Source organism: Myxocyprinus asiaticus, chromosome 24 (assembly GCF_019703515.2).
Source record: "Myxocyprinus asiaticus isolate MX2 ecotype Aquarium Trade chromosome 24, UBuf_Myxa_2, whole genome shotgun sequence".
NCBI classification, from domain to species: Eukaryota; Metazoa; Chordata; class Actinopteri; order Cypriniformes; family Catostomidae; genus Myxocyprinus; species Myxocyprinus asiaticus.
This window is the reverse complement of record NC_059367.1, coordinates 28425661-28437699: the sequence shown is the minus strand read 5'-3', so window position 1 is coordinate 28437699 and position 12039 is coordinate 28425661. Positions and strand designations below refer to the sequence as shown.

The window sequence follows — 12039 nt, the reverse complement described above, 5'->3', positions numbered from 1 at the left end:
AGGAATAGTTCACCCAAAAATGAATGAATCATTAACTCACCCTTATGCCACCCCGTATGTGTATGACTTTCTTTCTTCAGCAGAAAACAAATGAAAATTGTTTGAAGAATATTTCAGCTCTGTAGGACCATACAATGCAAGTGAATGGGTACCAACATTTTGAAGCTCCTAAAACCAGGTCAGCATAGTAATCCATATGACTCCAGTGGTTAAATCCATATCTTCAGAAGCAATATGATAGATGTGAGTGAGAAACGGATTAATATTTTAGTCAATTTTAACAATTAATTCTCCACCCTGCTCAGTCAATCTCCATTTAACATTCTTCTTATTGTGTTTTTGGGGATTCACATTATTCATGCATATGCCCCCTATTGGGCAGGGAGAAGAATTTCTAGCAAAAACTGACTTAAATATTGATCTGTTTCTCACCCACACCTATCGTATCAGTTCTAAATGTCTTATGGATTACATTTATGCTACTTTCATGTGCTTTTTGGAGTGTCAAAATTTTGGTACCCATTCACTTGCATTGTATGGACCTACAAAGCTGAGATATTCTTCTAAAAAAATTCTTGTTCAGCAGAAGAAAGAAAGTCATACACATCTAGGATGGCATGAGTAAATGAGAGAATTTTCATTTTTGCGTGAACTGTCCCTTTAATGCCACATGTTGAGTTATGTAATTTCCCTTGAAAATCACACACCACTAGGTAAACGCACATCCAGGTTTTTTTTTTATTAACTTGTTTTTATCAATGTATTTTTAATTAAATATAAAAACATTTTTTTAAATATATTTAATGGATGTGCCCTCATGTGGTTAATCTACAGGCCAAACAAACACATAGGCTTCAGTTCATACACATGCATCACGCATATTCGTGTAATATAATAACGATAATCTGATATAGCTTTCATTTCTGCAAATACATTTTTATACGGTAAAAAAAAAAAAAAAAGAAACAAAAGGAAAAACGTTTGGAGAATGCGGGCATCGATCCCGCTACCTCTCGCATGCTAAGCGAGCGCTCTACCATTTGAGCTAATTCCCCTGTGCTATAATAAGCGACCACATACAAGTATTCATTATAAATAAGCTCCTTTTAGCTCTTTAATGAATACAAAATGTACATAGAAAGAAATACAAGACGAATATTAGCTAATGTGTACATCGTCTAAGAAATCTATATATTCTTTAATTGATATCAAACCGACTTTTGGAACAAAACTGGTGTCAAGTCCTGCTGCTTCAATGTCCGTCCTTTTAAACTAAAAGACGGCTTCATGCGTTCACTGAAAAATAAAAATGCTTGTAGTCAAGATGCTTGTAGTGAAAAAACACAATACGCAGCTATAATGCAGAATGCAAAGAGAAGAATATAAAGAATATGAGCATCCCTTTATTACATTAGAGAAATTGAGATTTGTATCAGGGCCGTAACCGCAATATACAATAATCAGATATAGCCAAATTGGCCCTGAATTGATATCCTTGTTGCTGTTCTGCTGCAGTCCATTATGCACCGTTGTCTAATTGTCATTACGTTAGTGCTGGAATAACATAAAGGTTTAAAAAAGTTTATTTTGTACGTGCACAATCTAACACCACTTGTCAATGTCATTTGAGATAGCTAATCAAATTGATGAAGGCGGGACTCAAATTTAAGAAGCTAAACGGGAACCTCATGGATTATTCCAGCGCCGCGCATCAGCAAGCATTTAAAGAGTGTTAGTGTCATGTGAGATTAAAGTATATAACTAAACATGCAATATTTGACCACTGTTTTATGATTAAAATTTACCAACCAAAAGTAATTTCCAAGGGTGCAAAATATTCTCCATTTTGCAAAACTGGTGGTACAGAATATTATGGCACTGCTTGCATTGACAAAAGCTCTCCAGTGTGTATGAAAGCTGACAAAAATATGACAATGTTAAACATTAAAGTATTTAGTTTACTGACAAAAATATGACAATGTTAAACATTAAAGTATTACGTTTTCTGTGCATCTTTTGACATATGTAGGCATATTTTCTGTGCTCAGAGTGTTTACTCTAAAGGGCCCATTTAGAGTTTCTCTGATGTGCCATTATGGTGTAAGGATGGTGAGATTTCCTTTGGCATTCTGTTCGGCTTCAATTGCCTCAAACAGAGATTTGAAATTTCCCACACCGTACCCCTGAAACAACAGAATAATGCAATGTTATTCACACTGACATAAAATTTCTTCGATGAGCTATGATGAATGTGAAATTTATAGAAACTGAAATAAAATGTCTGAAATATTGCTAGTTTCGGAGATTTATAATTGCAATCTTACTTGATGATTGTGTCTTTGGATGACCCCTAGAAACACAGTGGGTCTATCCTGCACTGGTGTGGTGAAGATCTGCAGCAGGTAGCCATTGTCGTCATAATCCACCAAGATTTTAAGTTCCTGTATAAAATGAAACCGCATTATTATTACCCATTCTGCTCAAGTCCTGCTACAGACATTTGTATTCATATGGATAGCTAGGAATCAAATAAGTGTTTGATGAATATGTTTTTAAGATGTAAATTCTGCATTGTTCGAACTTCTGATAGTAAGCTGATAAAAAAACTCACCTGCAGTATGCTGAAGTCCTCAACAATTATTACCTTGGAGTGCTTCAGCTTCTCTCTGAGCTGGTGGTAGTAGGGGTCAGGCACTGACACAAACTCAATACTACGTTCCTTTAGGTTACGGATCTAAAGAGGAATTATATATGAATTATTTATTTTCATATACATAACCTCAAAAAGACTATTATAATTTGCACTTTCACTATCAATTTTGTTGCAAAATCTCCCGATAGATTGGCTGTGGTTTAATCACTGCTGTGATGATGTTAGAGGAGTTCTGGCAATGTGTTGAACCCCTGGGCCAACATAGTTCTCCGCATATTCCTAAAAAACAATGAGAAAATATCATTAAAGATAGTTGGATGAATCATCCATTGATAGATAGATGGATGAAAGCATGTATAGAAGTTAAAGAGATGTCATGTTTGTAAATATGTGCCTGGATCTGGGACTTGCGCTTAATCATGGCAGGTTCGTTGATTGCCATTTTCACAGTTTCTTCGTAGTTGGCACCACTATGGAGTGCAGTGCACTGTATTCAGTCTGTAATTGCTCATCATCTACAGACCAGAATCAATGGAAAAGCAGGTTCCTCTGATAGCTTCAAATGGACATACAAACACACGTCAGTGCATAACTCTGATCCTGCTGTGAAAAACACAGGCAAAAATGCAAGACAATGACAGGTTATCATCTGTAAAATAAACAGCAATGGTTATGGACTATTGCTTGAAACGAGCAGTTTCAATCCAGGGGTGCAAACTCCCGAGAGGTGAAAAAGTCGAGCAAGCCATAGCAGGTGTTGCAGGATTGTATTTTTAGTTGATTTGTTTGTTGTATTATAGCTTTAAGTGTTTAAAGGAATATTAAGCTCAATTCACAGAATTTTTGGCATAATATTGATTACCACAATATTGTATTTTGGCTCATCCCTCCTTTTTTTAAAAAAAAGCAAAAATCTGGGTTCCAGTAAGGCACTTACAATTGAAGTGAATGGGGCCAATCCGTAATCCTCACTATATAGCCACAAGACATAAACAATATGCGTGTTAACATGATTTTAGTGTGATAAAATCACTAACTAACCTTTTCTGTGTAAAGTAATGTCCAATTTTACAACTTTGTAAAATGACGATGTAATGTCAAACCCTAAAATGACTGTAAAAATTACGATTTAACGATAAGTTTTAAAGGAAGAATTATTGTAAGCACTTTTATAAAACTATAAGCTTCATATTTCTGCCTCTAAACCCTCCAAAAATTGGCCCCATTCACTTCCATTGTAAGTGCCTCACTGAAACCTTGATTTTTGCTTTTTTTTAAAGAAAAGGACGGACGAGTCAAGTTTATTTTTTTGTGGTAATCAACATTATGCCACAAATGCTGTTGATTGAGCTTAACTTGTTTTGAACCCGGAATATTCCTTTAAGCAGCAATTCCCAATTAAAGTGATGTTAATATATAAAATGTGGAAAATTTAACCAATAAAATTAGGCAAATTAGCTCAAAAAAAGTTGACTTCAGCCAAAAAGGTGATTAGTTTGCATCCCTGCGAATCATTAAAGGAGACTGCATGTTAAATAAACATCAAGGACTATTTTCTCCTGGGAAGCTTGTTTATTATTTGCCAAAATATTTATTTGTCAAATTGTGCTCTGTATCGAATCTATGAACAAGAGCTACCCGGTTGACTGATGTCTACTGATGGGGTCTGTTTTAAATCAGTGCTATTCCCACTAACCTTTCCCCACCACCCTCCTTTCCTCCCTAACTGTCTCCATATGGCAACTCAGACCCTTTGAGGAGTAATGTTTCTGAGTTATAATTGCTAAGGAGTTTTCTTGCATGATATTCAGTCATCCACTACAACTGCTTCAAATGCAACCACCCCCTTTTCACCCCATTTGCGGTCTCCATCCATTTTCTCCTCAAGTCTACTAGAACCAGCTCTAGCTCTTTCACCTTCTCTGATCTTTCCTCTCTTTGCTCCATCCTCACCATGGAGACCAACTGTTGATCCATGGGGAGTGGCTCTTAGTGGATGGGAGCAAATAGGGAGTTTCTCCCCGACGACATGCACTGTTCTAACCTTATACCTCTAGTGATGTTCCTTTATATTTCAATGGGTTTAGAAAGGTTACGTTTATACCATTCTACTACCGGCACCATCTCATTGTCTGGCTGATTTCCAACCAATGAAGTCTAGCTTGCCACTTGGCCTGTAAAAGAACAAATCACATTAAGAGACAAAGAAAAGGACAATGAAAGAAAATAAATTATATACAGATATATGACCAACAAATAAAACAGACCGCCTCTATGAGAACACACGAACACATCATTTGTGGCAAATGGAATTTAACAGTACCAATCAGTTACCATACAATAAACATACAAAACTCAGAGTTTTGCCAAGAAAGGGTCACAGAAAAGAGGATGTTTGAATCCTGGGAGGAAGAGCCATTATACCCTGCCCGTTCTATGATTGTGTGTGGTATCACCATACTATAAAAAGAATGTAGGAGTGGAATCAGTGAGAAAATGTAGGGCCAAAAGTGTGTCCCCTTAAATCCATTTCTTTTAATAATAATGACTTTTATAAATAAGGACATGTTTTCAGTTTAAAACTAATTATAAATATTGTCTTCAGCACTGCCAGTTTCACCCTGCTAAACTTATCCTCCACAACATGAGGCTCTTGAATAATGATGGCACCTCTTTCTTTTGCTTTCTGCAGGGAAAATGTCATTAAACAATAAACAATGTTGCACCATATGGCTAGTGGGTTTAAAACAATGTTTTTAAGAAATAAAACATGACAGTAAATTATCAATATTTACCTCCACCAGGAACTCACAGTTCTCTACAGTGAAAGCTATATCTTTAACACCATCTCCATTTTTCACCAGGTGATCCCCAATCTCTGTTTTAAAAAGAGGACAGATGAAACAGTAAGGAATTTGTTTTTTAAAATCATCAAATAGCAAACAATATCAGTACTAATGATTAATTCTCACCTTTATTTCCAGGATTCAGTGCAGAGGTAAAGACATAAATAATCTGCAGAAAAGATATACAAATTCTGTTGATCATGGAATAGAGCTGCTTTTCATATCTACAGCATGTGGCCTTTACAAATTCTGACCAACGCAGATCAAAGTGGCTGGGTTTGTATGGAAATGATGACAAAACCTGATTCTCACATTCCCCTGTTTCACCACGTGAGACACTATATTATGACTGCCTGTCTCCACCCCATGATATGCTAAGGGTTCAAAACCCAATTTATTACAGTAGTAAGATGCTGCCTGGGATGCATCACAACATACAGGAAAAACAAGAATAATTTGAATTTAGAACACATGTAATTATAGTTTAAAACAACTATATCAAAAACTTCACAAATGGGTTGAGTTTTAAATGAAATAAACTTCACAAAAAGATTCTTCAAAGTGAAACTACAGACACCATTCAGTTTTCTAAATTTAAAGAGAATGACTCCACCTATTGGGGAGATTAGAAAAGTGTCCCAAAACTCTCAATATGGACCAAATTAGTGGAAGATGGTGGTTTACTGCAGCTGCAATGCTTATTGCTCCCACCCCTTATGAGAGCAAGTAGCATCTCCCTACAGGACACCATCTCTTAGGTTCAGAAACTCATAATAAAACAAATTTAACACAATTATACAGTTAAAATTACCTGTTTGGCATTTCCAACCCAGAATGTGATGTGGTCAAAGTAGACAAACCTGCCCTGCTCGTGCTATTGACATATAAAAACAATAACAGCAATGACATTAATGTCTGTTGGATGCCTTCTTTTCCACGGAGCATCCTAAAGCAAAACTAGTCTAGAGACTAATTTGAGAAATCAAATAGTGTAGCTACTCTGAGAACATTAGAAGCAGAGCTCGGAAATATAATAAAATAGTTGTGCATTAGAGGAAATTTCCTATACACAAAAAAGTAATTTATTTAACAGAAACACATTATTAATATTAATAATAATAATGATGATCTCATACCTTTTCACCTTTGTCAGTGTAAGTTGTCTGGAGGCATAGCAATAATAAAATGAAGGTTTATTTATATTGTTTGTCTAAGTCAGTATGCAAATCAAAGGCATGGCAATATTATGTAGTCTATGCTTCAGCATTAAACTGGTATAGTTCTATAATGATTCTGCAAGATAAATAAGTAAAAGAATAACAACATTTTACTTGCATTAAAAAGTACCTCGCCATCTTTGGTTTTTGGAAAAGGTGTTTATGCACATGAGGTATATTTCCCAAGAGAACAGTGAGTGACAGTCTGAGGCAGACACTGATTGGGCAGTTACTTCTCAGGGGAAATACAGTGCTGTTAGTCCCTCTTAGCTCAACACACATCTCCATCACTTGTCATAAGAGAGAACAGAGTAGATATAGTAAATAGAGAAAGATGATAATACAAGATATGAGATTAGCCGAAAAGAGATGATTACACAGAAGATGAGGAGAGAAGAAAAGTAACGAAAAGAGAAAAAAGAGTCAAGCACCATGAATGAGCAGTTAGCAGAGAACCCAGCCATCCTGCAGAAGTGGTTGCAAAAGAGGAGGAACAGAGATGAGGGAGAAAAGGAAAAAATAAATATGCAGGTTGAAGCTGAGGAACATGCTCCCATTGATCTAACAAATGAAGCAATGGAGGAGAAGAATGAAGCTGCAGAGCCATTTGCAGTTAAAGAAAAGCAGACTAGAGTCCAATCAGTCTTATCTTTGGTGAGGAGTCAGATCAGGACACAGGCTGGTCTGGATGCTCAACGTATGTGTATACTAGATGTTGTACACCAAGCCACCAAGGAACTGGAGAGGAGCAAGAGAGATCAGGGTGAACCGCCACCCACCACTGAGATTCCCTCATCTGAAGAGGAGGCACTGGACCAGAGAGAGACTGTGGAAGAGGGAGTACTAGAAACAAGGAAAGGAGAGGAGGGATGTGTAGCCATGTTGGAGGAGGTACTAATGAGTTTGGAGTCATTAAAGAAGGACTTGAGAGAGGAGCTTGTTTAGCTTCGCCTTGAGACTCAAAGCTATACAGAGAGAGTGGTCGGCGGCCTGGAGAAATGTACTGAAAATAGCTGAACCCGCGGAGACCAAGAAACACAGACCTCCCAGCATGCCTCCTTTGGGAGCATCTAGGAGAAAAATGCTCAACCGCATAATGACCACTATCACCCCTAAATCTTGCCTCCCTCTGTCCCTGGGGCCCCATTCCAATTCAGAGCTACTGGGGGGTTGGGTGTGGAGACTGCCACCAGCAACGGTGCTCAGATGTTGTTGAGGAGAGATGAGACAGTAAGTCAACCTCCTGGGCCCCTGCCTCCTCCTCGACCTCCTGCACAGACAGGCAAGAAGACTTCGCATAGCAGGTCTCACGTTGGTAAGCCAACATGTTGATCAAGTCTATATTCTGAATGGCTGCAATCAAAATACAGCTATTGTTAGTTAAACAACTGATGAAAGTCATTAATATGCAATGGAAGCTTCGGAAAAGGCACAAGTATCATGTTGTACATTCAGAAGCAATGAGAGAGTTCTCAAGAGAGATCACAAGAAAAGACTACTCGATACAAACAGTTGTCATGTTGAGAACATGTAGAACATTGCCATTGCTCACATCAAAATCACCTAAGTTGAAGAAATGGCCTGTTCTGTGTTGTTTACTTTGTTCATTTTAAGACCATCAGTTTATATAAAACTATTAAAGACCACCAAGGAAGAGTGTACAAAATGCCTCTCAGAGGGAGAAAAATAGCCTAGCTATAGCTAGTAGCTAAATAGTATGTAAGATTATAAGTAAGATTACTGAAACACACAGCGATTTGGATATTGTATAGCTTTTCTGTTGAATATGTTTTGCAGTGATTGTTTTTGTGTGATATTTTGTGTAGTTAGCTATGTAAATCAATTAGATTTTCCTTTACATTCATGTTATACTTTATATTTTTATTTCACCACTATCACCAGCACACTTTACACTGCTTATCACTATTGTGTGTACTGTTGTATAATTTTAGTTAATACATTTTAAGATACCTTTGACAAATTTAGAGTCAATTAATGTTGATGTCTGGATATATACATATATTAAATCCTGTTTCAAAATCCTTAATTTGACAAATAAGGACTGTATGCCTAATCTTTATTTTCAGGAAGAATTTTAAAAACATGAAACTGGGTGGTCTCTTTGAGACTGTTGCAGCTACAACTAAGAAGATGCTCATTGGTTTCTCTTGTTGATATTCATGCTCTCCAAAATGCAGAAATTTACTCAACATGTAATTATGACTGATTCAATATGGGTTCTCAGAGAGATACTGGTAAAGTTCAACCTGTTCTGTACTCTGTTTAAAAATGCAGACAAATGGTAATCAAATAAAGTACAATAACCTTAGAAGGTTGTTAAATGTCTCTAAAGTGTTCTTGATCTTTTGTAAACAACACTCTTCCTGTTCTTCCAGTGAACAGCAGGGACAGCAGGTGCACAGAGCATCTTCTGTAAAAAAAAATTAAAAAAAAGTTTATGAAATGCAGAAAACATCAAAGAATTCAAAGATTTACACTAAATACAACTATAAAAAACACATATTATCTAAATTATCTAAATAATTACATAAAGTTGTAACGGCTGACACCACATACAGGAAGCAGATAGGAGCTACATGGCACTACCTAAGGGACCTAGTCAGGAGGAAAATAACTAATTGCTTAAATTTTGGGGTGCACCCAAGGATAGCCATTAGACTTAGCCAGGAAATGCATTCTAGCTAATACTTATTGTCACTATATATTTCCTTCAGCTTTTTGCTACCATTTCAAAACAAGGGATGTTTATTTACAACAAATGGTTAAAGAAATTCATTATCTCAGAGTTACACTTCTCACATCAGGTATAGCATGTTGTATTTGTTTTAAATAGACCTACATTAAATAAATGAAGATAAAATATACTAAATTTAGTGTTATTCTATTTGATTTGTGCAGTCCTCAGCTCACAATATGTTGTTCAAAAAAAGATTGCTTAAATTAAAGTAAAAACATTCACAACATATAAAAAAAATAGCTCAAAATAACACATAAAGACTTTTTACAATAATATGAAAAAGGCATTAGTACAGTACAGTACTACTACTAGTCAGCTTTTGCTCGCCTCACAGCAGTCTTTTTGTGTGTGAGCGTAGCGACACCTGCTGGTCAAAACATTGGCTGAGTCTCGTTTGGAAGGATGCGTCCTCCAGAGGTCGTATTTGTCGGCCGCACACGTCATCGAGGCTGTCTCATTTCATATATATATATATATATATATATATATATATATATATATATATATATATATATATATATATTTCTTTTTCTTATTTTTTCTCTATTGTCAATGCATTTTATGTATATGCACTTACATTTATACAATTGTTAACCTTTTTTACATTCCCAATAAAAATAAAATGAAACGAGACAGCCTCGACGACGCATGCGGCCGACAAATGCGACCTCTGGAGGACGCATCCTTCCAAACGAGACTCAGCCAATATGACATGCTGAATTTATCTTCTTCTTGTACTGTTTATTCGTGGTTGGCAATCCAGCGTTTTTGCGCATTACCACCACCAGCTGGACTGGAAAGTGGAGCATCAATGGCAAAGAAAAAAAAAAAAAAAACCTCACCGGATCTTATGTAAGATTCTTATATTCTCCTGTCTAACTGTTATTTTAAGATATTTTAAAACAGCACTGTATATTTTTCCATCTCCTGCAGAATTTTTAAGCAGACTTTGCAAATTAAATGTGGTTTCACCAATTTCTCTAAATTTTGTAACAAACTTCGATCTTTCTTTTGCATATTCAATAGGCTACAACAGTGGCAATTTCTCATAGCCAGCAAAGCCTTCAATGCTGGCGTAACATGCCTATTAAATAAATAAATCTTTTTCATCCTTTCATTCTCATTGACCTTTTTACCTATGTATTTACTATCGCTTTCCACTACTAATTCATCTACAAACGAATAGCAAAAAAACAAAAAGTTTATCCAATCAGAATTTATTCCTCTATGCTTACAAGCAAAGTGTGACAACTGTTTCACAAATCACATTCCCGAAGCCGAGCTCATTAGCCGAAGCAGCGTGAGTCTGAGCTCCACCCCGTCAGGCCTTCAGAATTTCCACAGAATCCCTCAACACTGCAGTGAATAGGCATCTAAAGTCAGATTGTCAGATTCATCAGCCAATCAGATTGATTTATTTGTTCTTGGTGGGTGTGATCTTTAGGATATGTCCCAGTCGAGGCCTTCTAGCTGGCCTTGAGTGACGCAATCAGGCTTTAAGTGTCGTACGTAATTTGAAAGCGAAGAGCGCGAGATCTTGCTGAAGAGTCGGCTGTCATCACTGCTGGTATTGCCGTCGAGAAAGAGATCCTTATGGATTTAAAAACCTGAGATGTTCTGCATGTTATTGATAATAAATATTAATAGAGAGCTTTTTCTTGGTATTAGACTTCCTTGGTTCTGTCTTTCGTGTGTGGACGTGTTTTTAAAATGTCCATTGGTATTATTAGTTGACTGCCACGTAATGTATGATAGGCATACGATGTCTTGTTCATTGTGAAACTGTGTTTTCTTAATGGCATGAATCACACTGAAGGTCTAGATTTAAAATGCATGGGCAGCAGCTGTTGTTCAGTACATGCTCAACTGTTTTCTAGACCACAAAAATTACACTGTCCTGTTTTATGTTTTCCTATAATGAATAGTGAGCGATCCAGAATGACCTATTTGAAGGCGAGTAATTGTTGAGTCTTCTTTACTGTTATTGGATTACTCTGTAATACCCATTATTTGAGCATCTCTGTTTGCAGTTCATCCAAAGCTTTTAATATTCTTATTTCCATGTTCCCAACACTCCTCCAACACATTCTTTGTCAGATGATTCTCATTATGTCCTTTCAAATTAATCCAGTATGTCATTTCCAATTTATGCCTACAAACGTGCTTCCCCCATTTCTTTTATTAATTATAGATGCTGATCAGGGACAGATTAACCACCGTGATTGGGCCGTTGCCCAGGGGGCTCTAAACCCAAAGGGCCCAAGCTCTAAATCAATCAAGGCTGTAACCATGTCATAACATAACCAATTACATGACATCAGCTGGCTTGCAAAAAGAAAATGCACAAAATTATTTACTGTCCTCAAGTTGTCCCTCATTGTTTTTTCCACCCATAGAATCGTAAAACAATCTTTTCTTCAAGAATCCTAACAATGGTCTTTTACAGACAAAAACACTGTAAAACTGGAGGGGGGGGGGGAATCATCATTAAAATACCATAAAAGTAGTCCATACAACACTAAGCTTTTCTATGGCCCAAGAAAGCTTGGAATAAAGTGCACAAGT

The 12039-nt window shown here is 36.6% G+C and overlaps 1 non-coding gene and 1 pseudogene across 1 annotated transcript; both read right to left on the bottom strand.

The window, feature by feature from the left end:
- Positions 1–982: 982 nt before the first annotated feature.
- Positions 983–1055, bottom strand: trnaa-agc (transfer RNA alanine (anticodon AGC)). The gene has a single exon. It is a non-coding gene; the product is annotated as a tRNA-Ala (tRNA).
- Positions 1056–1463: 408 nt separating this feature from the next.
- Positions 1464–6854, bottom strand: LOC127415407 (4-hydroxyphenylpyruvate dioxygenase-like; annotated as a pseudogene).
- Between the last annotated feature and the right edge of the window lie 5185 nt (positions 6855–12039).